Source organism: Coturnix japonica, unplaced genomic scaffold, assembly GCF_054131305.1.
Source record: "Coturnix japonica strain WE unplaced genomic scaffold, WE-NBRP24 Scf168, whole genome shotgun sequence".
NCBI classification, from domain to species: Eukaryota; Metazoa; Chordata; class Aves; order Galliformes; family Phasianidae; genus Coturnix; species Coturnix japonica.
Window position 1 is genome coordinate 43,151 of NW_028189071.1, and position 27,927 is coordinate 71,077.

Here is a 27,927-nt window from a genome sequence, read left to right on the forward strand (position 1 = left end):
CCCCATAGACACCCCATAGACACCCCATAGACACCCCATAGGCACCCCATAGATCCCCCCCCACCCCATAGACACCCCATAGACACCCCATAACCCCATAGACACCCCATAGACACCCCATAACCCCATAGACACCCCATAGACACCCCCCATAACCCCATAGACACCCCATAACCCCATAGACACCCCATAACCCCATAGACACCCCATAGACACCCCATAGACACCCCCCATAACCCCATAGACCCCCCCATAACCCCATAGACCCCCCATAGACACCCCATAACCCCATAGACACCCCATAGACACCCCCCCCACCCCATAGACACCCCATAGACACCCCATAGACCCCCCCCCACCCCATAGATCCCCCCACCCCATAGCCCCCCCATATCCCCCCCACCCCATAACCCCATAGACACCCCATAGACACCCCCCCCACCCCATAGACACCCCATAGACCCCCCATAGACACCCCATAGACCCCCCATAGATACCCCATAGACCCCCCATAGACACCCCATAGACCCCCCCCCTCACCCCATAGACCCCCATATCCCCCCCATAGACTCACCCCAAAGAACCCCTTTGGCATGAGCCCCTCGCTGCCCCTCAGCGCCGCCCACCACCCCATAGACACCCCCACCCCATAGACCCCCCATAGACACCCCATAACCCCATAGACACCCCATAGACACCCCATAGACACCCCATAGACCCCCCATAGATCCCCACCCCATAGATCCCCACCCCATAGACACCCCATAGACACCCCATAGACACCCCATAACCCCATAGACACCCCATAGACACCCCATAACCCCATAGACCCCCCATAGACACCCCATAGACACCCCCATAACCCCATAGACACCCCCCATAACCCCATAGACACCCCATAGACATCCCATAGACACCCCCCATAACCCCATAACCCCATAGCCCCCCCATAACCCCATAGACACCCCCCACCCCACAGACCCCCCCACACCCCATAGACACCCCCCATCCCCCCCATACCCCCATAGACCCCCCCACACCCCATAGACCCCCCCCACCCCATAGATGCCCATAGCCCCATAGACACCCCATAGACCCCCCATAGACACCCCATAGACACCCCATAGACCCCCCATAGACACCCCCACCCCATAGACACCCCACCCCATATCCCCATAGATCCCCACCCCATAGACCCCCCATAGACACCCCCCATAACCCCATAGACACCCCATAGACACCCCCCCCACCCCATAGACACCCCACCCCATAGACCCCCATATCCCCCCCACAGACTCACCCCAAAGAACCCCTTGGGCACGAGCCCCTCGCTCCCCCTCAGCACCGCCCACCACCCCATAGACACCCCCCATAACCCCATAGACCCCCCATAGACACCCCATAACCCCATAAACACCCCATAGATCCTCACCCCATAGACCCCCCATAGACACCCCATAGACACCCCCATAACCCCATAGACACCCCATAGACACCCCCATAACCCCATAGACACCCCATAGACACCCCATAGACACCCCATAGATCCCCCCATAGACCCACCATAGACACCCCATAGACCCCCCATAGACCCCCCCCACCCCATAGATCCCCCCACCCCATAGACCCCCCATATCCCCCTCACCCCATAGACCCCCCATAGACACCCCCCATAACCCCATAGACACCCCATAGACACCCCATAGACACCCCATAACCCCATAGACCCCCCCATAGACACCCCATAGACACCCCATAGACACCCCATAGACACCCCATAGATCCCCACCCTATAGACACCCCCCATAACCCCATAGACACCCCATAGACACCCCCATAACCCCATAGACACCCCCCCACCCCATAGACACCCCCCTTACCCCCCACCCCATAGACTCCCCCATAACCCCATAGACCCCCCATAGACCCCCCATAGACACCCCATAACCCCATAGACACCCCATAGACACCCCATAGACACCCCCATAACCCCATAGATACCCCATAACCCCATAGACACCCCATAGATCCTCACCCCACCCCATAGACACCCCCATAACCCCATAACCCCATAGACACCCCATAGACACCCCCCATAACCCCATAGACACCCCATAGACACCCCATAGACACCCCATAGATCCCCATAACCCCATAGCCCCCCCATAACCCCATAGCCCCCCCCCCTCACCCCATAGACACCCCATAGACACCCCATAGACACCCCCATAACCCCATAGACCCCCCCATCCCATAGACTCCCACCCCATAAGTCCCCCCACCCCATAGATCCCCCCCCACCCCATAAGTCCCCCCACCCCATAGATACCCCCATCCCATAGACACCCCCCTTACCCCCCACCCCATAGACACCCCCCATAACCCCATAGACACCCCCATAACCCCATAGACACCCCATAACCCCATAGACACCCCCATAACCCCATAGACACCCCCCATAACCCCATAGACACCCCCATAACCCCATACCCCCTCCCACCCCATAGATCCCCACCCCACGGACTCCCCCCACCCCATAGACGCCCCCATAACCCCATAACCCCATAACCCCATAGACACCCCATAGACACCCCATAGACACCCCATAGACACCCCCCATCCCCCTCCATAGACCCCCCCGCACCCCATAGACCCCCCCATAACCCCATAGACACCCCATAGACACCCCATAGATCCCCCCCCCACCCCATAGACGCCCCATAGACACCCCCCATAACCCCATAGACCCCCCCATAACCCCATAGATCCCCACCCCATAGACACCCCCCATAACCCCATAACCCCATAGACCCCCCCATCCCCATAGACACCCCCCATCCCCCCCCCATAGATCCTCCCCCCACCCCATAGACCCCCATAGCCCCATAGATCCTCACCCCATAACCCCATAGCCCCATAGACACCCCATAGACACCCCCCATAACCCCATAGCCCCCCCCCTCACCCCATAGACACCCCATAGACCCCCCATAACCCCATAACCCCATAGACCCCCCCCCACCCCATAGCCCCCCCCCATATCCCCCCCATAGACTCACCCCAAAGAAGCCCTTTGGCACGAGCCCCTCTTTCCCCCTTAGCGCCGCCCACCACCCCATAGACACCCCCACCCCATAGCCCCCCCCTCACCCCATAGACACCCCATAGACACCCCATAACCCCATAGACACCCCATAGACCCCCCATAGACACCCCATAGATCCCCCATAGACACCCCATAGACAGACACCCCATAGACACCCCATAGACACCCCATAACTCCATATCCCCATAGACACCCCCCATCCCCCCCATATCCCCATAGACCCCCCCCATAACCCCATAGACCCCCCCATAACCCCATAGACACCCCATAGACACCCCCACCCCATAGATACCCCACCCCATATCCCCATAGACACCCCATAGACACCCCATAGATCCCCACCCCATAGACCCCCCCATAACCCCATACCCCCTCCCACCCCATAGACACCCCATAGATCCTCACCCCACCCCATAGACAGACACCCCATAGACCCCCCATAGACCCCCCATAGACACCCCATAGACACCCCCCATAACCCCATAGACACCCCATAGACACCCCCCATAACCCCATAGTCACCCCATAGACACCCCATAGACACCCCATAGACACCCCATAGATCCCCACCCCATAGACACCCCATAGACACCCCCACCCCATAGATCCCCCATAGACACCCCATAGATCCTCACCCCACCCCATAGACAGACACCCCATAGAACCCCATAGACACCCCATAACCCCATAGACACCCCATAGACACCACATAGACACCCCATAGACACCCCATAACCCCATAGACACCCCATAGATCCCCCCCCCACCCCATAGACACCCCATAGATCCCCCATAGACACCCCATAACCCCATAGACACCCCTCACCCCATAGATCCCCACCCCATAGACTCCCCCCCCATAGATGTCCCACCCCATAGACCCCCCCCACCCCATAGACACCCCCATAACCCCATAACCCCATAGACACCCCCCATAACCCCATAGACACCCCATAACCCCATAGACACCCCATAACCCCATAGACACCCCCATAACCCCATAACCCCATAGACCCCCCCGACCCCATAGACCCCCCATAACCCCATAGCCCCCCCCCCCACCCCATAGACACCCCCCCCCACCCCATAGACACCCCATAGATCCTCACCCCACCCCATAGACCCCCCATAGACCCCCCATAGACACCCCATAGATCCCCACCCCATAGACACCCCCCCCCATAGCCCCATAGACACCCCATAGACCCCCCATAGACACCCCATAGATCCTCACCCCACCCCATAGATGCCCATAACCCCATAGACACCCCATAGATCCCCCCCCCATAGCCCCATAGACCCCCCATAGACCCCCCGACCCCATAGACACCCCCCATAACCCCATAGACCCCCATAACCCCATAGATCCCCACCCCATAGCCACCCCATAGACACCCCATAACCCCATAGACCCCCATAACCCCATAGACCCCCCCCATAACCCCATAGACACCCCATAGACACCCCATAGACCCCCCATAGACACCCCGCATAACCCCATAGACACCCCATAGACACCCCCCATAACCCCATAGACCCCCCATAGACACCCCATAGACACCCCATAGACACCCCATAACCCCATAGACACCCCATAGACACCCCATAGACACCCCATAGATCCCCATAACCCCATAGCCCCCCCATAACCCCATAGCCCCCCCCCCCTCACCCCATAGACACCCCATAGACACCCCCCATCCCCCCCATACCCCCATAGACCCCACCCCACCCCATAGATGCCCATAGCCCCATAGACTTCCCCACCCCATAGATACCCCATAACCCCATAGACCCCCATAGACCCCCCATAGACCCCCCATAGACACCCCATAGACACCCCATAGACACCCCATAGACACCCCATAGCTCCTCACCCCAAAGAACCCCTTCGGCACGAGCCCCATAGACACCCCCCATAACCCCATAGATGCCCCCCCCACCCCATAGACCCCCCATAGACACCCCATAGATCCCCCCACCCCATAGACACCCCATATCCCCCCACCCCATAGACACCCCATATCCCCCCCACCCCATAGACACCCCCCATCCCCCCCCATAGACCCCCCATAGACACCCCATAGATCCTCACCCCACCCCATAGACACCCCATAACCCCATAGACACCCCATAGATCCCCCCATAACCCCATAGACACCCCATAGACACCCCATAGACACCCCCTATAACCCCATAGACACCCCATAGACCCCCCATAGACACCCCCATAACCCCATAGACACCCCATAGACCCCCCATAGACACCCCATAGATCCTCACCCCACCCCATAGATGCCCATAACCCCATAGACACCCCATAGATCCCCCCCCCCATAGCCCCATAGACCCCCCATAGACCCCCCATAGACACCCCATAGACACCCCATAGACACCCCATAACCCCATAGACACCCCATAGACACCCCATAGACACCCCCCATCCCCCCCATAACCCCATAGACACCCCATAGACCCCCCATAACCCCATAGACACCCCATAGACACCCCCCATAACCCCATAGACACCCCATAGACCCCCCATATCCCCATAGACCCCCCCACCCCATAGACACCCCATAGACACCCCATAGACATCCCATAGATCCCCCCATAACCCCATAGATACCCCATAACCCCATAGACACCCCATAGACACCCCACCCCTTAGACACCCCATAGACACCCCCCCATAACCCCATAGACACCCCATAGACACCCCATAAACACCCCATAGATCCCCCCCATAACCCCATAGACACCCCATAGACACCCCATAAACACCCCATAGATCCTCCCATAACCCCATAAACCCCCCCACCCCATAGAACCCCCCACCCCAAAGAGTCCAACCCCCACCCTATAGACGCCCCCCACCCCATAGACACCCCTCACCCCATAGATCCCCACCCCATAGACTCCCCCCCCCATAGATGTCCCCCCCATAGACCCCCCCCACCCCATAGACCCCCCCACCCCATAGACACCCCCATTCCCCCACCCCATAGACCCCCCCATATCCCCATAGACACCCCATAGACACCCCATAGCCCCCCCCCTCACCCCATAGACACCCCATAGACACCCCTTATCCCCCCCATATACTCACCCCAAAGAACCCCTTTGGCACGAGCCCCTCTTTCCCCCTTAGCGCCGCCCACCACCGCATAGACACCCCATAGACACCCCATAGACCCCCCCCCCACCCCATAGATCCCCCCACCCCATAGCCCCCCCATATCCCCCCCACCCCATAGACAGCCCCCATAACCCCATAGACCCCCCATAGACCCCCCATAGACACCCCATAACCCCATAGACACCCCATAGACACCCCCATAACCCCATAGACACCCCATAACCCCATAGACACCCCATAGACACCCCCCATAACCCCCATATCCCCATAGACACCCCATAGACACCCATAACCCCATAGACCCCCCATAGACACCCCATAGACACCCCATAGACCCCCCATAGACACCCCATAGATCCCCACCCCATAGACACCCCATAGACACCCCCACCCCATAGATCCCCCATAGACACCCCATAGATCCTCACCCCACCCCATAGACAGACACCCCATAGAACCCCATAGACACCCCATAACCCCATAGATACCCCATAGACCCCCCCATAACCCCATAGACCCCCCATAGACCCCCCATAGACACCCCATAGACACCCCCCATAACCCCATAGACACCCCACCCCATAGACCCCTCATAGACCCCCCATAGAAACCCCATAGACCCCCCATAGACACCCCATAGACACCCCATAGATCCCCCATAGACACCCCATAGACACCCCCACCCCATAGATACCCCACCCCATATCCCCATAGACACCCCATAGACACCCCCCATAACCCCATAGACACCCCATAGACACCCCATAGACACCCCATAGACACCCCCCATATCCCCATAGACCCCCATAACCCCATAGACCCCCCCCATAACCCCATAGACACCCCATAGATCCTCACCCCACCCCATAGACACCCCATAACCCCATAGACACCCCATAGACCCCCCATAGACACCCCATAACCCCATAGACACCCCATAGACACCCCATAGATCCCCCATAGACACCCCATAGACACCCCCACCCCATAGATACCCCACCCCATATCCCCATAGACACCCCATAGACACCCCATAGACACCCCATAGACCCCCCATAGACACCCCATAGACACCCCATAGACACCCCCCATAACCCCATAGACACCCCATAGATCCCCACCCCATAGACCCCCCATAGACACCCCATAGATCCCCACCCCATAGACACCCCATAGACACCCCATAGACACCCCCCATAACCCCATAGACACCCCATAGACACCCCATAGACCCCCCATAGACACCCCATAGACCCCCCATAGATCCCCCCATAACCCCATAACCCCATAGACACCCCCCATAACCCCATAACCCCATAGACACCCCATAGACCCCCATAGCCCCATAGCTCCTCACCCCAAAGAACCCCTTGGGCACGAGCCCCTCGCTGCCCCTCAGCACCGCCCACCACCCCATAGACACCCCATAGACACCCCATAGACACCCCCCATAACCCCATAGATACCCCATAACCCCATAGACACCCCATAGATCCTCACCCCACCCCATAGACACCCCATAACCCCATAGACCCCATAGACACCCCATAGATCCCCCCATAACCCCATAGACACCCCATAGACACTCCCCATAACCCCATAGACACCCCATAGACACCCCATAGACACCCCATAGATCCTCACCCCACCCCATAGATGCCCATAACCCCATAGACACCCCATAGATCCCCCCCCCCATAGCCCCATAGACCCCCCATAGACCCCCCATAGACCCCCCCCACCCCATAGATCCCCCCACCCCATAGCCCCCCCATATCCCCCCCACCCCATAGACACCCCCATACCCCCATAGACACCCCATAGACACCCCATAGCCCCCCCATAACCCCATAGACTCACCCCAAAGAACCCCTTGGGCACGAGCCCCTCGCAGCCCCTTAACGCCGCCCACCACCCCATAGACACCCCCACCCCATAGCCCCCCCCATAACCCCATAGACACCCCATAGACACCCCATAGATGCCCCCCCCCACCCCATAGCCCCCCCATAACCCCATATAAGCCCCATAGACTCACCCCAAAGAACCCCTTTGGCACGAGCCCCATAGACACCCCCCATACCCCCATAGACCCCCCCATAACCCCATAGACACCCCATAGATCCCCCCCCCACCCCATATCCCCCCCATAGACTCACCCCAAAGAAGCCCTTTGGCACAAGCCCCTCGCTGCCCCTTAACGCCGCCCACCACCCCATAGACACCCCCACCCCATAGCCCCCCCCTCACCCCATAGACACCCCATAGACCCCCCATAACCCCATAGACACCCCATAGACACCCCATAGACACCCCATAGACACCCCCCATAACCCCATAGACCCCCCATAGACACCCCCCATAGACACCCCATAGACCCCCCCATAACCCCATAGATCCTCATCCCCCCCCATAGACACCCCATAGACACCCCATAACCCCATAGACCCCCCATAACCCCATAGACCCCCCCCACCCCATAGACGACCCCCATACCCCCATGTGCCCCCACCCCATAGATCCCCCCATCCCCCCCATAACCCCATACCCCCTCCCACCCCATAGACACCCCCCATCCCCCCATTCCCCCACCCTATAGAACCCCAGATACCCCACCCCATATCCCCATAGCCCCCCCATAGACACCCCATAGACACCCCCCATAACCCCATAGACCCCCCATATGAACCCCATAGACTCACCCCAAAGAACCCCTTGGGCACGAGCCCCTCGCTGCCCCTCAGCGCCGCCCACCACCCCATAGACACCCCCACCCCATAGACACCCCCCATAACCCCATAGATACCCCATAACCCCATAGACACCCCATAGACACCCCATAGACACCCCCCATACCCCCATAGATCCCCCCATAACCCCATAGACCCCCCCCCTCACCCCATAGACACCCCATAGACCCCCCATAGACACCCCCCATACCCCCATAGACACCCCCACCCCATAGACACCCCCATAACCCCATAACCCCATAGACACCCCATAGACACCCCATAGACACCCCCCATAACCCCATAACCCCATAGCCCCCCCATAACCCCATAGACACCCCCCATAATCCCATAGACACCCCATAGATCCCCCCCCCACCCCATAGACCCCCCATAGACACCCCATAGATCCTCACCCCACCCCGTAGCCCCCCCATAACCCCATAACCCCATAGACACCCCATAGACACCCCATAACCCCATAGACACCCCATAGACACCCCATAGACCCCCATAGACACCCCATAGACACCCCCCACCCCATAGATACCCCACCCACCCCGTAGACACCCCATAGACCCCCCATAGACACCCCATAGACACCCCCCATAACCCCATAGACCCCCCATAGACACCCCATAGACCCCCCATAGACGCCCCCATAACCCCATAGACACCCCATAGACCCCCCATAGACACCCCATAGATCCCCCCCCCACCCCATATCCCCATATCCCCCCCATAGACTCACCCCAAAGAACCCCTTGGGCACGAGCCCCTCGCTCCCCCTTAGCGCCGCCCACCACCCCATAGACCCCCCCCATAACCCCATAACCCCATAGACACCCCCCATAACCCCATAGACACCCCCTCACCCCATAGACACCCCCATAGACACCCCATAGACACCCCATAGACACCCCATAGACACCCCATAGACACCCCCCATAACCCCATAGACACCCCATAGACCCCCCATAGACACCCCATAGACACCCCATAGACACCCCCCATAACCCCATAGACACCCCATAGACACCCCCCATAACCCCATAGACACCCCATAGACACCCCCCATAACCCCATAGACACCCCATAGACACCCCCCATAGACACCCCATAGATCCCCACCCCATAGACACCCCATAGACACCCCATAGACACCCCCCATAGACACCCCATAGACACCCCATAGACACCCCATATGAACCCCATAGACCCCCACCCCATAGACCCCCATAACCCCATAGACCCCCCATAGACACCCCATAGACACCCCATAGACACCCCATAGACACCCCATAGACACCCCATAGATCCCCACCCCATAGACCCCCCATAGACACCCCATAGACACCCCCCATAACCCCATAACCCCATAGACACCCCCACCCCATAGACACCCCCCATAACCCCATAGCCCCATAGACACCCCCCATAACCCCATAACCCCATAGACACCCCATAGACATCCCATAGACACCCCCCATAACCCCATAGACACCCCATAGACACCCCATAGACACCCCCCATAACCCCATAGACACCCCATAGACACCCCATAGACACCCCATAGATCCCCACCCCATAGACACCCCATAGACCCCCCATAGACACCCCATAGATCCCCACCCCATAGACACCCCATAGACACCCCATAGACACCCCATAGACACCCCCCATAACCCCATAGACACCCCATAGACCCCCCATAGACCCCCCATAGACACCCCATAGATCCTCACCCCATAGACACCCCATAGACACCCCATAGACACCCCATAGACACCCCATAGACCCCCCATAGACACCCCATAGACCCCCATAACCCCATAGACACCCCCCATTCCCCCCCCATAGACACCCCATAGATCCTCACCCCACCCCATAGACACCCCATAGACACCCCATAGACACCCCCCATAACCCCATAGACACCCCATAGACACCCCATAGACCCCCCATAGACACCCCATAGACACCCCATAGACACCCCATAACCCCATAGACACCCCCCATAACCCCATAACCCCATAGACACCCCATAGACACCCCATAGACACCCCATAGACACCCCCCATAACCCCATAACCCCATAGACCCCCCATAGACACCCCATAGACACCCCCCACCCCATAGACCCCCACACCCCATAGATACCCCACCCACCCCATAGACCCCCCATAGATCCTCACCCCACCCCATAGACAGACACCCCATAGAACCCCATAGACACCCCATAGACACCCCATAGACACCCCATAGACACCCCATAACCCCATAGACACCCCATAGACACCCCATAGACACCCCATAGACACCCCATAGACACCCCATAGATCCCCACCCCATAGACACCCCATAGACACCCCATAGATCCTAACCCCACCCCATAGACACCCCATAGACCCCCCATAGACCCCCCATAGACACCCCATAGACACCCCATAGACACCCCCCATAACCCCATAGACACCCCATAGACACCCCCCCCCACCCCATAGACACCCCATAGACCCCCACCCCATAGACACCCCATAGACACCCCCTCACCCCATAGACACCCCATAGACCCCCCATAGACACCCCATAGACACCCCCCCCACCCCATAGACACCCCATAGATCCTCACCCCACCCCATAGACAGACACCCCATAGACACCCCATAGACACCCCATAGACACCCCCCATAACCCCATAGATGCCCATAACCCCATAGACACCCCATAGACACCCCATAGACACCCCATAGACACCCCCCATAACCCCATAGACACCCCATAGACCCCCCATAGACCCCCCATAGACACCCCATAGACACCCCATAGACCCCCCATAGACACCCCATAGACACCCCATAGACACCCCATAACCCCATAGACCCCCCCCCTCACCCCATAGACACCCCCCATAACCCCATAGACACCCCATAACCCCATAGCCCCCCCATAACCCCATAGCCCCATAGACCCCCCATAGACCCCCCCATAACCCCATAGACCCCCCATAGACCCCCCATAGACACCCCCATAACCCCATAGACACCCCATAGACACCCCATAACCCCATAGACACCCCATAGACACCCCATAGACACCCCCCATAACCCCATAGACACCCCATAACCCCATAGACACCCCATAACCCCATAGCCCCCCCCATAACCCCATAGCCCCATAGACACCCCATAGACCCCCCATAACCCCATAGACACCCCATAGACACCCCATAGACACCCCATAACCCCATAGACACCCCATAACCCCATAGACACCCCATAGACACCCCATAGACACACCCCATAACCCCATAGACACCCCATAACCCCATAGACACCCCATAGACACCCCATAGATCCCCCCCACACCCCATAGACACCCCATAGACACCCCATAGACCCCCCATAGACACCCCATAGACACCCCATAGCCCCATAGACCCCCCATAGACACCCCCACCCCATAGATACCCCACCCCATAACCCCATAGACACCCCATAGACACCCCATAGACACCCCATAGACACCCCCCATAACCCCATAGACACCCCATAGATCCTCACCCCACCCCATAGACACCCCATAACCCCATAAACACCCCATATCCCCCCCACCCCATAGACCCCCCCCACCCCATAGACGCCCCCACCCCATAGACACCCCATAACCCCATAGACACCCCATAGACACCCCCCCACCCCATAGATCCCCCCACCCCATAGCCCCCCCATATCCCCCACCCCATAGACTCCCCCACCCCATAGACCCCCCCCACACCCCATAGATGCCCATAGACACCCCATAGACACCCCATAGATCCCCCCATAACCCCATATCCCCCCCACAGACTCACCCCAAAGAACCCCTTCGGCACGAGCCCCTCGCTTCCCCTTAGCGCCGCCCACCACCCCATAGACACCCCCACCCCATAGACACCCCCCATCCCCCCCCACCCCATAGACTCCCCCACCCCATAGATCCCCCCACCCTACAGACCCCCCCTACCCCATAGACATCCCCCATCCCCCCCTACAGACCCCCCACCCCATAGACGCCCCCCCCACCCCACAGACCCCCCCCACCCCATAGACAGCCCCACCCCATAGACTCCCCCCCACCCCACAGACCCCCCCACCCCATAGACACCCCCCATCCCCCCCCCATAGATCCCCCCCCACCCCATAGACACCCCCACCCCATAGACACCCCTCACCCCATAGACTCCCCCCCCATAGATGTCCCACCCCATAGACCCCCCCCACCCCATAGACCCCCCCACCCCATAGACACCCCCAACCCTACAGACCCCCCCCATCCCCCCACACCCCTCATCCCCCCATCCCCTCCCCCATAGACCCCTCCACCCCATAGCCCCCCCCACCCCATAGACCCCCCCCACCCCCCCCCACCCCATAGACTCCCCCACCCCATAAGTCCCCCCACCCCATAGACCCCCATAGCCCCATAGATCCTCACCCCAAAGAACCCCTTGGGCACGAGCCCCATAGACACCCCCCATAACCCCATAGACACCCCCATAACCCCATAGACCCCCATAACCCCATAGACCCCCATAGCCCCATAGATCCCCCACCCCATAGACACCCCCCATCCCCCCCCATAGATCCTCCCCCCACCCCATAGACCCCCATAGCCCCATAGACACCCCATAGATCCTCCCCCCACCCCATAGACCCCCATAGCCCCATAGATCCTCACCCCATAACCCCATAGCCCCATAGACACCCCATAGATCCTCACCCCACCCCATAGACACCCCATAGACACCCCATAGACACCCCCCCCCCACCCCATAGACACCCCATAGATCCTCACCCCACCCCATAGACCCCCCATAGACCCCCCATAGACCCCCCATAGACACCCCATAGACACCCCCCCCCACCCCATAGACACCCCATAGATCCTCACCCCACCCCATAGACCCCCCATAGACACCCCATAGACACCCCATAGACACCCCCCATAACCCCATAGACACCCCATAGCCCCCCCCCTCACCCCATAGCCCCATAGACCCCCATATCCCCCCCATATACTCACCCCAAAGAACCCCTTGGGCACGAGCCCCTCGCAGCCCCTTAACGCCGCCCACCACCCCATAGACACCCCCCACCCCACAGACACCCCCATAACCCCATAGACCCCCCATAGACACCCCATAGACACCCCCCACCCCATAGACCCCCACACCCCATAGATACCCCACCCACCCCATAGACCCCCCATAGACCCCCCCCTCACCCCATAGACACCCCATAGACCCCCATAGCCCCATAGATCCTCACCCCAAAGACACCCCCACCCCATAGATCCCCCCCCCACCCCATATAAGCCCCATAGATCCTCACCCCAAAGACACCCCCACCCCATAGATCCTCCCCCCACCCCATAGACACCCCATAGACACCCCCCATAACCCCATAGACACCCCCACCCCATAGACACCCCATACCCCCATAGACCCCCCTCATAACCCCATAACCCCATAGACACCCCCCATAACCCCATAGACACCCCATAGACACCCCATAGACACCCCATAGACACCCCATAGATCCCCACCCCATAGACACCCCATAGACACCCCCACCCCATAGATCCCCCATAGACACCCCATAGATGCCCCCCCACCCCATAGACACCCCATAGACACCCCATAGATCCCCCCATAACCCCATAGACACCCCATAGACACCCCATAGATCCTCACCCCACCCCATAGATGCCCATAACCCCATAGACACCCCATAGACACCCCATAGACACCCCATAGACACCCCATAACCCCATAGACACCCCCCATCCCCCCCATAACCCCATAGCCCCCCCCCTCACCCCATAGACACCCCATAGACCCCCATAGACACCCCATAACCCCATAGACACCCCATAGACCCCCCATAGACCCCCCATAGACACCCCATAGATCCCCACCCCATAGACACCCCATAGACACCCCATAGACACCCCCCATAACCCCATAGATACCCCATAACCCCATAGACACCCCATAGATCCTCACCCCACCCCATAGACACCCCATAACCCCATAGACACCCCATATACACCCCCCATAACCCCATAGATACCCCATAACCCCATAGACACCCCATAGACACCCCATAGACACCCCATAGACACCCCATAGACCCCCTCCCCACCCCATAGATCCCCCCACCCCATAGCCCCCCCATATCCCCCCCACCCCATAGACCCCCCCCCACCCCATAGCCCCCCCATATCCCCCCCATAGACTCACCCCAAAGAAGCCCTTTGGCACGAGCCCCTCGCTCCCCCTTAACGCCGCCCACCACCCCATAGACCCCCCCCATAACCCCATAACCCCATAGACACCCCCCATAACCCCATAGACACCCCATAGATCCTCACCCCACCCCATAGACACCCCATAGACACCCCATAGACACCCCATAGACACCCCATAGACCCCCCATAGACACCCCATAGACACCCCATAGACCCCCCATAACCCCATAGACACCCCATAGACACCCCATAGACACCCCATAGACACCCCCCATAACCCCATAGACACCCCCCATAACCCCATAGATACCCCATAGACACCCCATAGACACCCCATAGACACCCCCCATAACCCCATAGACACCCCATAGACACCCCATAGACACCCCCACCCCATAGATACCCCACCCCATAACCCCATAGACACCCCATAGACACCCCATAGACACCCCATAGACCCCCCATAGACCCCCCATAGATCCCCACCCCATAGACCCCCCATAGACACCCCATAGATCCCCCCATAACCCCATAGACACCCCATAGACCCCCCATAGACACCCCATAGATCCTCACCCCACCCCATAGACACCCCATAACCCCATAGACACCCCATAGACACCCCATAGACACCCCCCATAACCCCATAGACACCCCCCATAACCCCATAGACACCCCATAACCCCATAGACACCCCATAGACACCCCATAGACACCCCCCATAACCCCATAGCCCCCCATAACCCCATAGAGCCCCCAACAAACCCCATAGACACCCCATAGACACCCCATAGCCCCCCCCATAACCCCATAGACACCCCATAGACACCCCATAGACCCCCCATAGACACCCCATAGACACCCCCACCCCATAGATACCCCACCCCATATCCCCATAGACACCCCATAGACACCCCATAGATCCCCACCCCATAGACCCCCCATAGACACCCCCCATAACCCCATAGACACCCCCACCCCATAGACTCCCCATAACCCCATAGACACCCCATAACCCCATAGACACCCCATAGACACCCCATAGACACCCCCCATAACCCCATAGACCCCCCCATAGACACCCCATAGACACCCCATAACCCCATAGACACCCCATAGACACCCCATAGACCCCCCCCATAACCCCATAGACCCCCCATAGACCCCCCATAGACACCCCATAGACCCCCCATAGACCCCCCATAGACACCCCATAGACACCCCCCATAACCCCATAGATGCCCCCCCCCACCCCATAGCCCCCCCATAACCCCATAGACACCCCATAGACCCCCCCCATAACCCCATAGACACCCCATAGACACCCCATAGACACCCCATAGACACCCCCATAACCCCATAGACCCCCCCACCCCATAGATCCCTCCCCATAAGTCCCCCCACCCCATAGATACCCCCATCCCATAGACACCCCCCTTACCCCCCACCCCATAGACTCCCCCATAACCCCATAGACCCCCCCCACACCCCATAGACACCCCATAGACACCCCATAGACACCCCCACCCCATAGATACCCCACCCCATATCCCCATAGACACCCCATAGACACCCCATAGACACCCCATAGACACCCCCCCTCACCCCATAGACACCCCATAGACACCCCCCATAACCCCATAGACACCCCATAGACACCCCATAGACACCCCCCATAACCCCATAGACCCCCATAACCCCATAGACCCCCCCCATAACCCCATAACCCCATAGACACCCCCCATAACCCCATAGACACCCCACCCCATAGACACCCCATAGACACCCCATAGACACCCCCCATCCCCCCCACCCCATAAGTCCCCCCACCCCATAGATGCCCATAGCCCCATAGCCCTCCCATATCCCCCCCATAGACTCACCCCAAAGAACCCCTTTGGCACGAGCCCCTCGCAGCCCCTTAACGCCGCCCACCACCCCATAGACACCCCACATAACCCCATAGACACCCCATAGACACCCCATAGACACCCCATAGACACCCCCCATAACCCCATAGACACCCCATAGACACCCCCCATAACCCCATAGACACCCCATAGACACCCCCCATATCCCCATAGACCCCCCCCCCACCCCATAGACACCCCCCATCCACCCCCACCCCATAGACCCCCCCCACCCCATAGACGCCCCCCCCACCCCATAGACCCCCCCCACCCCATAGATCCCCCCACCCCATAGCCCCCCCATATCCCCCCCACCCCATAGACACCCCCACCCCACAGACCCCCCCACACCCCATAGACACCCCCCATCCCCCCCATACCCCCATAGACCCCCCCCTCACCCCATAGACACCCCCCTCACCCCATAGACACCCCATAGATACCCCATAGACCCCCCATAGACACCCCATAACCCCATAGACACCCCCCATAACCCCATAGACCCCCCCCACCCCATAGACACCCCCATAACCCCATAGATCCCCCCATAACCCCATAGATATCCCATAACCCCATAGACACCCCATAGACACCCCATAGACACCCCATAGACACCCCCCATAACCCCATAGACACCCCATAGACACCCCCCATAACCCCATAGACCCCCCCATAACCCCATAGACACCCCATAGACACCCCCCATAACCCCATAGACACCCCATAGACACCCCATAGACACCCCATAGACACCCCCCATAACCCCATAGATACCCCATAACCCCATAGACACCCCATAGACACCCCCCATAACCCCATAGACACCCCATAGACACCCCATAGACCCCCCATAGACACCCCATAGACACCCCATAGACACCCCATAGACCTCCCATAGACACCCCATAGACACCCCATAGACCCCCCATAGACCCCCCCATAACCCCATAGACCCCCCCATAACCCCATAGACACCCCATAGACACCCCATAGACACCCCATAGACCCCCCCATAACCCCATAGACCCCCCATATCCCCCCCATAGACTCACCCCAAAGAACCCCTTTGGCACGAGCCCCTCGCTGCCCCTTAACGCCGCCCACCACCCCATAGACACCCCATAACCCCATAGACGACCCCCATACCCCCATACCCTCTCCCACCCCATAGATACCCCCCCCACCCCATAGACACCCCCACCCCATAGACCCCCATAACCCCATAGACTCCCCCCCCATAGATGTCCCACCCCATAGACCCCCCCCACCCCATAGACCCCCCCGACCCCATAGACACCCCCCATCCCCCCCCCATAGATCCTCCCCCCACCCCATAGACCCCCATAACCCCATAGACCCCCCCCATAACCCCATAGACACCCCATAGACCCCCCATAGACACCCCATAACCCCATAGACACCCCATAACCCCATAGACACCCCATAACCCCATAGACACCCCCCATCCCCCCATCACCCCCCCCATAGATTCTCCCCCCCCCATACCCCCATAGCCCCATAGACACCCCATAGACCCCCCCCATAGCCCCATAACCCCATAGACACCCCATAGATCCTCACCCCACCCCATAGACACCCCCATAACCCCATAACCCCATAGACACCCCATAGACACCCCATAGACCCCCCCATAACCCCATAGACACCCCTCACCCCATAGACACCCCATAGACACCCCATAGATCCCCCCATAACCCCATAGACACCCCACCCCATAGACACCCCATAGACACCCCATAGACACCCCACCCCATAGACACCCCATAGACACCCCATAGACACCCCATAGACACCCCATAGACCCCCCATAACCCTATAGACACCCCATAACCCCATAGACACCCCATAGACACCCCATAGACACCCCATAGACACCCCATAACCCTATAGACACCCCATAACCCCATAGACACCCCATAGACACCCCATAGACACCCCATAGACACCCCATAGACACCCCCATAACCCCATAGACACCCCACCCCATAGACACCCCATAGACCCCCCATAGACCCCCCATAGACCCCCCATAACCCTATAGACACCCCATAACCCCATAGACACCCCATAGACACCCCATAGACACCCCATAGACACCCCATAACCCTATAGACACCCCATAACCCCATAGACACCCCATAGACACCCCATAGACACCCCATAGACACCCCATAGACACCCCCATAACCCCATAGACACCCCATAGACACCCCATAGACACCCCCATAACCCCATAGACACCCCATAGATCCCCACCCCATAGAAACCCCATAGACACCCCCATAACCCCATAGACACCCCATAGACACCCCCCATAACCCCATAACCCCATAGACACCCCATAGACACCCCATAGACACCCCCCATCCCCCCCACCCCATAGACACCCCCAGCCCATAGACCCCCCATAGACACCCCATAGACACCCCGCATAACCCCATAGACACCCCATAGACACCCCATAGACACCCCATAACCCCATAGACACCCCATAGACACCCCATAGACACCCCATAGACACCCCATAGACACCCCCCATAACCCCATAACCCCATAGCCCCCCCCCTCACCCCATAGACACCCCATAGACACCCCCCATAACCCCATAACCCCATAGACACCCCATAGACACCCCCCATAACCCCATAGACCCCCCCATAACCCCATAGACACCCCATAGACACCCCATAGACACCCCATAGACACCCCCATAACCACATAGACACCCCATAGACCCCCCATAGACACCCCATAGGCACCCCATAGATCCCCACCCCATAGACACCCCATAGACACCCCATAGACACCCCATAGACACCCCATAGGCACCCCATAGATCCCCACCCCATAGACACCCCATAGACACCCCATAGACACCCCATAGCCCCATAGACACCCCATAGACACCCCCCATAACCCCATAGATACCCCATAACCCCATAGACACCCCATAGACCCCCCATAGACACCCCATAGACTCCCCCACCCCATAAGTCCCCCCACCCCATAGATGCCCATAGCCCCATAGACACCCCATAGATCCTCACCCCACCCCATAGACACCCCCCATAACCCCACAGACTCACCCCAAAGACACGCCCCATAACCCCATAGATACCCCATAACCCCATAGACACCCCATAGACACCCCATAGACACCCCATAGACACCCCATAACCCCATAGACACCCCATAGACACCCCCCATAACCCCATAGACACCCCACCCCATAGACACCCCATAGACACCCCATAGACACCCCATAACCCCATAGACACCCCATAGACACCCCACCCCATAGACACCCCATAGACACCCCATAACCCCATAGACACCCCATAGACACCCCATAGACACCCCATAGACACCCCATAGACCCCCCCATAACCCCATAGACACCCCATAGACACCCCACCCCATAGACACCCCATAGACACCCCATAACCCCATAGACACCCCATAGACACCCCATAGACACCCCATAGATCCCCCCATAGACACCCCCCATAACCCCATAGACACCCCATAGACACCCCCCATAACCCCATAGACACCCCACAGACACCCCATAGACACCCCATAGACCCCCCCATAACCCCATAGACACCCCATAGACACCCCATAGACACCCCATAGATCCCCCCATAGACACCCCATAGACCCCCCATAGATCCCCCCATAGACACCCCATAGACCCCCCATAGACACCCCATAGATCCCCCATAGACACCCCATAGATACCCCATAGACACCCCCCATAACCCCATACCCCAATAGACACCCCCACCCCATAGACCCCCCACCCCATAGACCCCCGCACACCCCATAGACACCCCCCATAACCCCATAGACACCCCATAGACCCCCCATAGACCCCCCATAGACACCCCATAGACACCCCATAGACACCCCATAGACACCCCATAGATCCCCACCCCATAGACCCCCCCATAGACACCCCATAGACACCCCATAGACACCCCATAGACACCCCATAGACACCCCATAACCCCATAGACACCCCATAGACACCCCATAGACACCCCATAGACCCCCCCATAACCCCATAGACACCCCCCATAACCCCATAGACCCCCCATAGACCCCCCATAGACCCCCCATAGACACCCCATAGACACCCCATAACCCCATAGACACCCCATAGACACCCCATAGACACCCCATAGACCCCCCATAGACACCCATAGACACCCCATAACCCCATAGACACCCCATAGACACCCCATAGACACCACCCATAACCCCATAGATACCCCATAACCCCATAGACACCCCATAGACACCCCCCATACCCCCATAGACACCCCCCATACCCCCATAGACCCCCCATAGACACCCCATAGACACCCCATAACCCCATAGACACCCCCCATAACCCCATAGACACCCCATAGACACCCCCCATAACCCCATAGACCCCCCATAGACACCCCCCATAGACACCCCATAGACACCACCCCCCACCCCATAGACACCCCATAGATCCTCACCCCACCCCATAGACAGACACCCCATAGACACCCCATAGACACCCCATAGACCCCCCCCCTCACCCCATAGACCCCCATAGCCCCATAGATCCTCACCCCATAACCCCATAGACACCCCATAGATCCTCACCCCACCCCATAGACACCCCATAACCCCATAAACACCCCATAGATCCTCCCCCCACCCCATAGACACCCCATAGACACCCCCCACCCCATAGACCCCCATAGCCCCATAGATCCTCACCCCATAACCCCATAGCCCCATAGATCCCCACCCCATAGACTCCCACCCCCCATAGATGTCCCCCCCCATAGACCCCCCCCACCCCCATAGACCCCCCCGACCCCATAGACACACCCCATAGACCCCCATAGCCCCATAGACACCCCATAGACCCCCCATAGCCCCCCCATATCCCCCCCATATACTCACCCCAAGGAAGCCCTTGGGCACGAGCCCCTCTTTCCCCCTTAACGCTGCCCACCACCCCATAGACCCCTCCCCACCCCATAGACACCCCATAGACACCCCATAGACACCCCCCATAACCCCATAGACACCCCATAGACACCCCCCATAACCCCATAGACACCTCATAACCCCATAGAGCCCCCAACAAACCCCATAGACACCCCATAGACACCCCATAGACACCCCATAGACCCCCCATAGACCCCCATAGACACCCCATAGATCCTCACCCCAAAGAACCCATAGACAGACACCCCATAGACACCCCCCATAACCCCATAGACACCCCATAGACACCCCATAGACACCCCCCCCACCCCATAGACCCCCCATAGACACCCCATAGACACCCCATAGACCCCCCCCCTCACCCCATAGACCCCCATAGCCCCATAGATCCTCACCCCACCCCATAGACACCCCATAGACCCCCATAGACACCCCATAGACACCCCCCATAACCCCATAGCCCCCCCCCTCCACCCCATAGACACCCCATAGACACCCCCCATCCCCCCATAGACACCCCCCATAACCCCATAGACACCCCATAGACACCCCATAGACACCCCATGACCCCATAGACACCCCATAGACACCCCATAGACACCCCCCATAACCCCATAGACCCCCATAGACACCCCCCACCCCACAGACCCCCCCACACCCCATAGACACCCCCCATCCCCTCCATACCCCCATAGACCCCCCCCCACCCCATAGATCCCCCCACCCCATAGACACCCCCCATCCCCCCCCATACACCCCCCCCACCCTATAGACGACCCCCATACCCCCATGTGCCCCCACCCCATAGATCCCCCCATCCCCCCCATAACCCCATACCCCCTCCCACCCCATAGACGCCCCCATCCTCCCACACCCCTCATCCCCCCACCCCATAGACTCCCCCACCCCATAGAACCCCCACCCCATAGACTCCCCCCATTCCCCCCCATAGATCCCCCCACACCCCATAGACACCCCATAACCCCATAGACCCCCCCACCCATAGACTCAACCCCCCATAGATACCCCCCACCCCATAGATCCCTCCACCCCATAGATGCCCCCCCACCCCATAGACACCCCCCATCCCCCCACACCCCTCATCCCCCCACCCCATAGATCCCCCCCCATCCCCCCCACCCCATAGACTCCCCCCACCCCATAGCCCCCCCACCCCATAGATACCCCACCCCATTGATCCCCCCCCCATACCCCCCACCCCATAGATCCCCCCCCCATAGACCCCCCCCCAACCCATAGATACCCCCCGTCCCCCCACACCCCGCATCCCCCCCACCCCATAGACCCCCCACACCCCATAGATACCCCATAGCCCCATAGACCCCCCATAGACCCCCCATAGACCCCCATAGACCCCCATAGACACCCCCCCCCACCCCATAGACACCCCATAGACACCCCATAGACCACCCCCCATAACCCCATAGACACCCCATAGACACCCCATAGCCCCCCCCATAACCCCATAACCCCATAGACACCCCATAGACACCCCATAGACACCCCCCCATAGATGTCCCACCCCATAGACCCCCCCCACCCCATAGACACCCCCCATCCCCCTCCATAGATCCCCTCACCCCATAGACCCCCCCCCCACCCCATAGACACCCCCCATCCACCCCCACCCCATAGACCCCCCCCACCCCATAGACACCCCATAGACCCCCCATAGACCCCCCATAACCGCATAGTCCCCCCCATATCCCCCCCATATACTCACCCCAAAGAACCCCTTCGGCACGAGCCCCTCTTTCCCCCTTAACGCCGCCCACCACCCCATAGACACCCCCCATAACCCCATAACCCCATAGACACCCCATAGACACCCATAGATCCCCCCATAACCCCATAGATACCCCATAACCCCATAGACACCCCATAGACCCCCCATAGACACCCCATAGACACCCCATAGACACCCCCCATAACCCATAGACACCCCATAGACACCCCCCATAACCCCATAGATACCCCATAACCCCATAGACACCCATAGACACCCCATAGACCCCCCATAGACACTCCCCATAACCCCATAGATCCCCCCCCACCCCATAGACCCCCATAGCCCCATAGATCCTCACCCCAAAGACACCCCCACCCCATAGATGTCCCACCCCATAGACCCCCCATAACCCCATAGACACCCCATAGACACCCCATAGACACCCCATAGACCCCCATAACCCCATAGACCCCCCCCATAACCCACACCCATAGACACCCCTCATCCCCCCCACCCCATAAGTCCCCCCACCCCATAGATGCCCATTGACCCCCCATAACCCCATAGACCCCCATAGACCCCCCATAGACCCCCCATAGACACCCCATAACCCCATAGACCCCCCATAGACACCCCATAGACCCCCCCCATCCCATAGACCCCCATATCCCCCCCATATACTCACCCCAAAGAACCCCTTGGGCACGAGCCCCTCGCTCCCCCTTAACGCCGCCCCCCACCCCATAGACATCCCCCATCCCCCCCATATCCCCATAGACCCCCCCCACCCCATAGACACCCCCCACCCTACAGACCCCCCCCATCCCCCCACCCCATAGACACCCCCCATCCCCCCCACCCCATAAGTCCCCCCACCCCATAGATGCCCATAGCCCCATAGACACCCCATAGACACCCCATAACCCCACAGAGCCCCCCCCTCACCCCATAGACACCCCATAGACCCCCCCATAACCCCGTAGACCCCCCATAACCCCATACCCCCTCCCACCCCATAGACCCCCACCCCACAGACCCCCCCACACCCATAGACACCCCCCATCCCCCCCATACCCCCATAGACACCCCCCCACCCCATAGATCTCCCCCCACCCCATAGACACCCCATAGACACCCCCCATAACCCCATAGACACCCCATAGACCCCCCATAGACCCCCCATAGACCCCCCATAGACACCCCATAGACACCCCCACCCCATAAACACCCCATAGACACCCCCACCCCATAGATACCCCCATCCCATAGACACCCCCTTACCCCCCACCCCATAGACTCCCCCACCCCATAGACACCCCCATAACCCCATAGACCCCATAGCCCCATAGATCCCCCCCCCATAGCCCCATAGACACCCCATAGACCCCCCCATAACCCCATAACCCCATAGACACCCCCTATCCCCCCCACCCCATAGACTCCCCCCACCCCATAGACATCCCCCATCCCCCCCACCCCATAGACGACTCCCCACCCCATAGACTCCCCCCACCCCATGGACTCCCCACCCCACCCCATTGATGCCCCCCACCCCCATAGACTCCCCCCCCATCCCCCCCCCCATAGACCCCCCCCCACCCCATAGACACCCCCCATATCCCCCCCACCCCATAGACACCCCCACACCCCATAGATACCCCCCTTACCCCCACCCCATAGACTCCCCCACCCCATAGCCCCCCCCTCACCCCATAGACCCCCCATAGCCCCATAGACACCCCATAGACCCCCACCCCACCCCATAGACACCCCATAGACACCCCATAGACCCCCATAACCCCATAGACCCCCATAGCCCCATAGATCCCCCACCCCATAGACACCCCATAGACCCCCATAACCCCATAACCCCATAGACACCCAATAGACACCCATAGACACCCCCCATAACCCCATAGACACCCCATAGACACCCCATAAACACCCCATAGATCCTCCCCCCACCCCATAGACACCCCATAGACACCCCATAGACACCCCATAGATCCTCACCCCACCCCATAGACACCCCATAGCCCCATAGACACCCCATAGATCCTCACCCCAAAGAACCCCTTCGGCACGAGCCCCTCGTTCCCCCTCAGCGCCGCCCACCACCCCATAGACACCCCCCACCCCATAGACGACCCCCATACCCCCATACCCCCACCCCATAGACCCTCCCCACCCCATAGAACCCCACCCCATAGATCTCCCCCCCACCCCATAGACACCCCCCATAACCCCATAGACACCCCACCCCATAGACCCCCCATAGACACCCCATAGATCCTCACCCCACCCCATAGATGCCCATAACCCCATAGACACCCCATAGATCCCCCCCCCATAGCCCCATAGCCCCATAGACCCCCCATAGACACCCCATAGACACCCCATAGACACCCCATAGACACCCCATAGACCCCCCCCCACCCCATAGATCCCCCCACCCCATAGCCCCCCCATATCCCCCCCACCCCATAGACTCCCCCATCCCCCCCCACCCCATAGACCCCCCCCACCCCATAGACACCCCATAGACACCCCATAGACCCCCCATAGATCCCCCCATAACCCCATAACCCCATAGACACCCCATAGACACCCCCCATACCCCCATAGACACCCCATAGACACCCCCCATCTCCCCCCACCCCATAGACACCCCATAGACACCCCATAGACACCCCCCTTACCCCCCACCCCATAGACACCCCCACCCCATAGACACCCCCCTTACCCCCCACCCCATAGACTCCCCCACCCCATAGACACCCCCATAACCCCATAGACCCCCATAGCCCCATAGATCCCCCCCCATAGCCCCATAGACACCCCATAGACCCCCCATAACCCCATAACCCCATAGACACCCCCTATCCCCCCCACCCCATAGATCTCCCCCCACCCCATAGACACCCCCCATCCCCCCCACCCCATAGACCCCCACCCCATAGACACCCCATAGACACCCCATAGACCCCCCCCACCCCATAGATCCCCCCACCCCATAGCCCCCCCATATCCCCCCCACCCCATAGATCCCCCCATCCCCCCCCACCCCATAGACCCCCCCCACCCCATAGATGCCCATAGCCCCATAGACACCCCATAGACACCCCATAGACCCCCATATCCCCCCCATATACTCACCCCAAAGAACCCCTTTGGCACGAGCCCCTCTTTCCCCCTCAGCGCCGCCCCCCACCACATTTCGTTCTCCCCTGGGGGGCTCCTGTTCAGCACCGTCACCGCGTCCCCCTCCCGGAACGACAACTCGTCCTTGTGAGCGGCCGTAAAGTCCCATAGGGCGTAAACGACCCCCCCGTGACGGACACCCAGGCTTTGCTCGGCCTCTATGGGGGGGGGGCAATATTAGGGGGGGGGGAGACACAATATTATGGGGGGGGACAATATTATGGGGGGGTCAGCAATGGGGGGGGGACATAATATTATGGGGGGGACACAATAATGGGGGGGACATAATATTATGGGGGGGGGACAATAATGGGGGGGGGACATAATATTATGGGGGGGGACAATAATGGGGGGGGGACATAATATTATGGGGGGGGACATAATATTATGGGGGGGGACATAATATTGGGGGGGGTCAGCAATGGGGGGGGACCTAATATAGGGGGGGACATAATATTATGGGGGGGGGGGACACAATATTATGGGGGGGATCAGCATTGGGGGGGACATAATATTGGGGGGGACACAATATTATGGGGGGGGGACATAATATTATGGGGGGGATATAATATTATGGGGGGGGATATAATATTATGGGGGGGGTCAGCATTGGGGAGGGGCATAATATTATGGGGGGGGGATATAATAATGGGGTGGGGGTCAGCATTGGGGGGACACACAATATTATGGGGGGGGACATAATATTGGGGGGGGTCAGCATTGGGGAGGGGCATAATATTATGGGGGGGGTCAGCAATGGGGGGGGGACACACAATATTATGGGG

At 59.6% G+C, this 27,927-nt stretch overlaps 1 long non-coding RNA gene across 2 annotated transcripts in view; it reads right to left on the reverse strand.

The window, feature by feature from the left end:
* The window catches only part of LOC146751036 (uncharacterized), a 31,362-nt gene extending 4,054 nt beyond the window's left edge, over positions 1-27,308 (reverse strand). Inside the window, exon 1 of one of the 2 annotated variants that reach the window (XR_014941958.1) lies at positions 27,098-27,308. This is a non-coding gene — a long non-coding RNA (uncharacterized LOC146751036). Of the gene's footprint in view, positions 1-3,059; positions 3,120-27,097 lie in introns of those variants that run through there. The other variant, XR_014941959.1, reaches the window with a different exon arrangement.
* Positions 27,309-27,927: the final 619 nt, after the last annotated feature.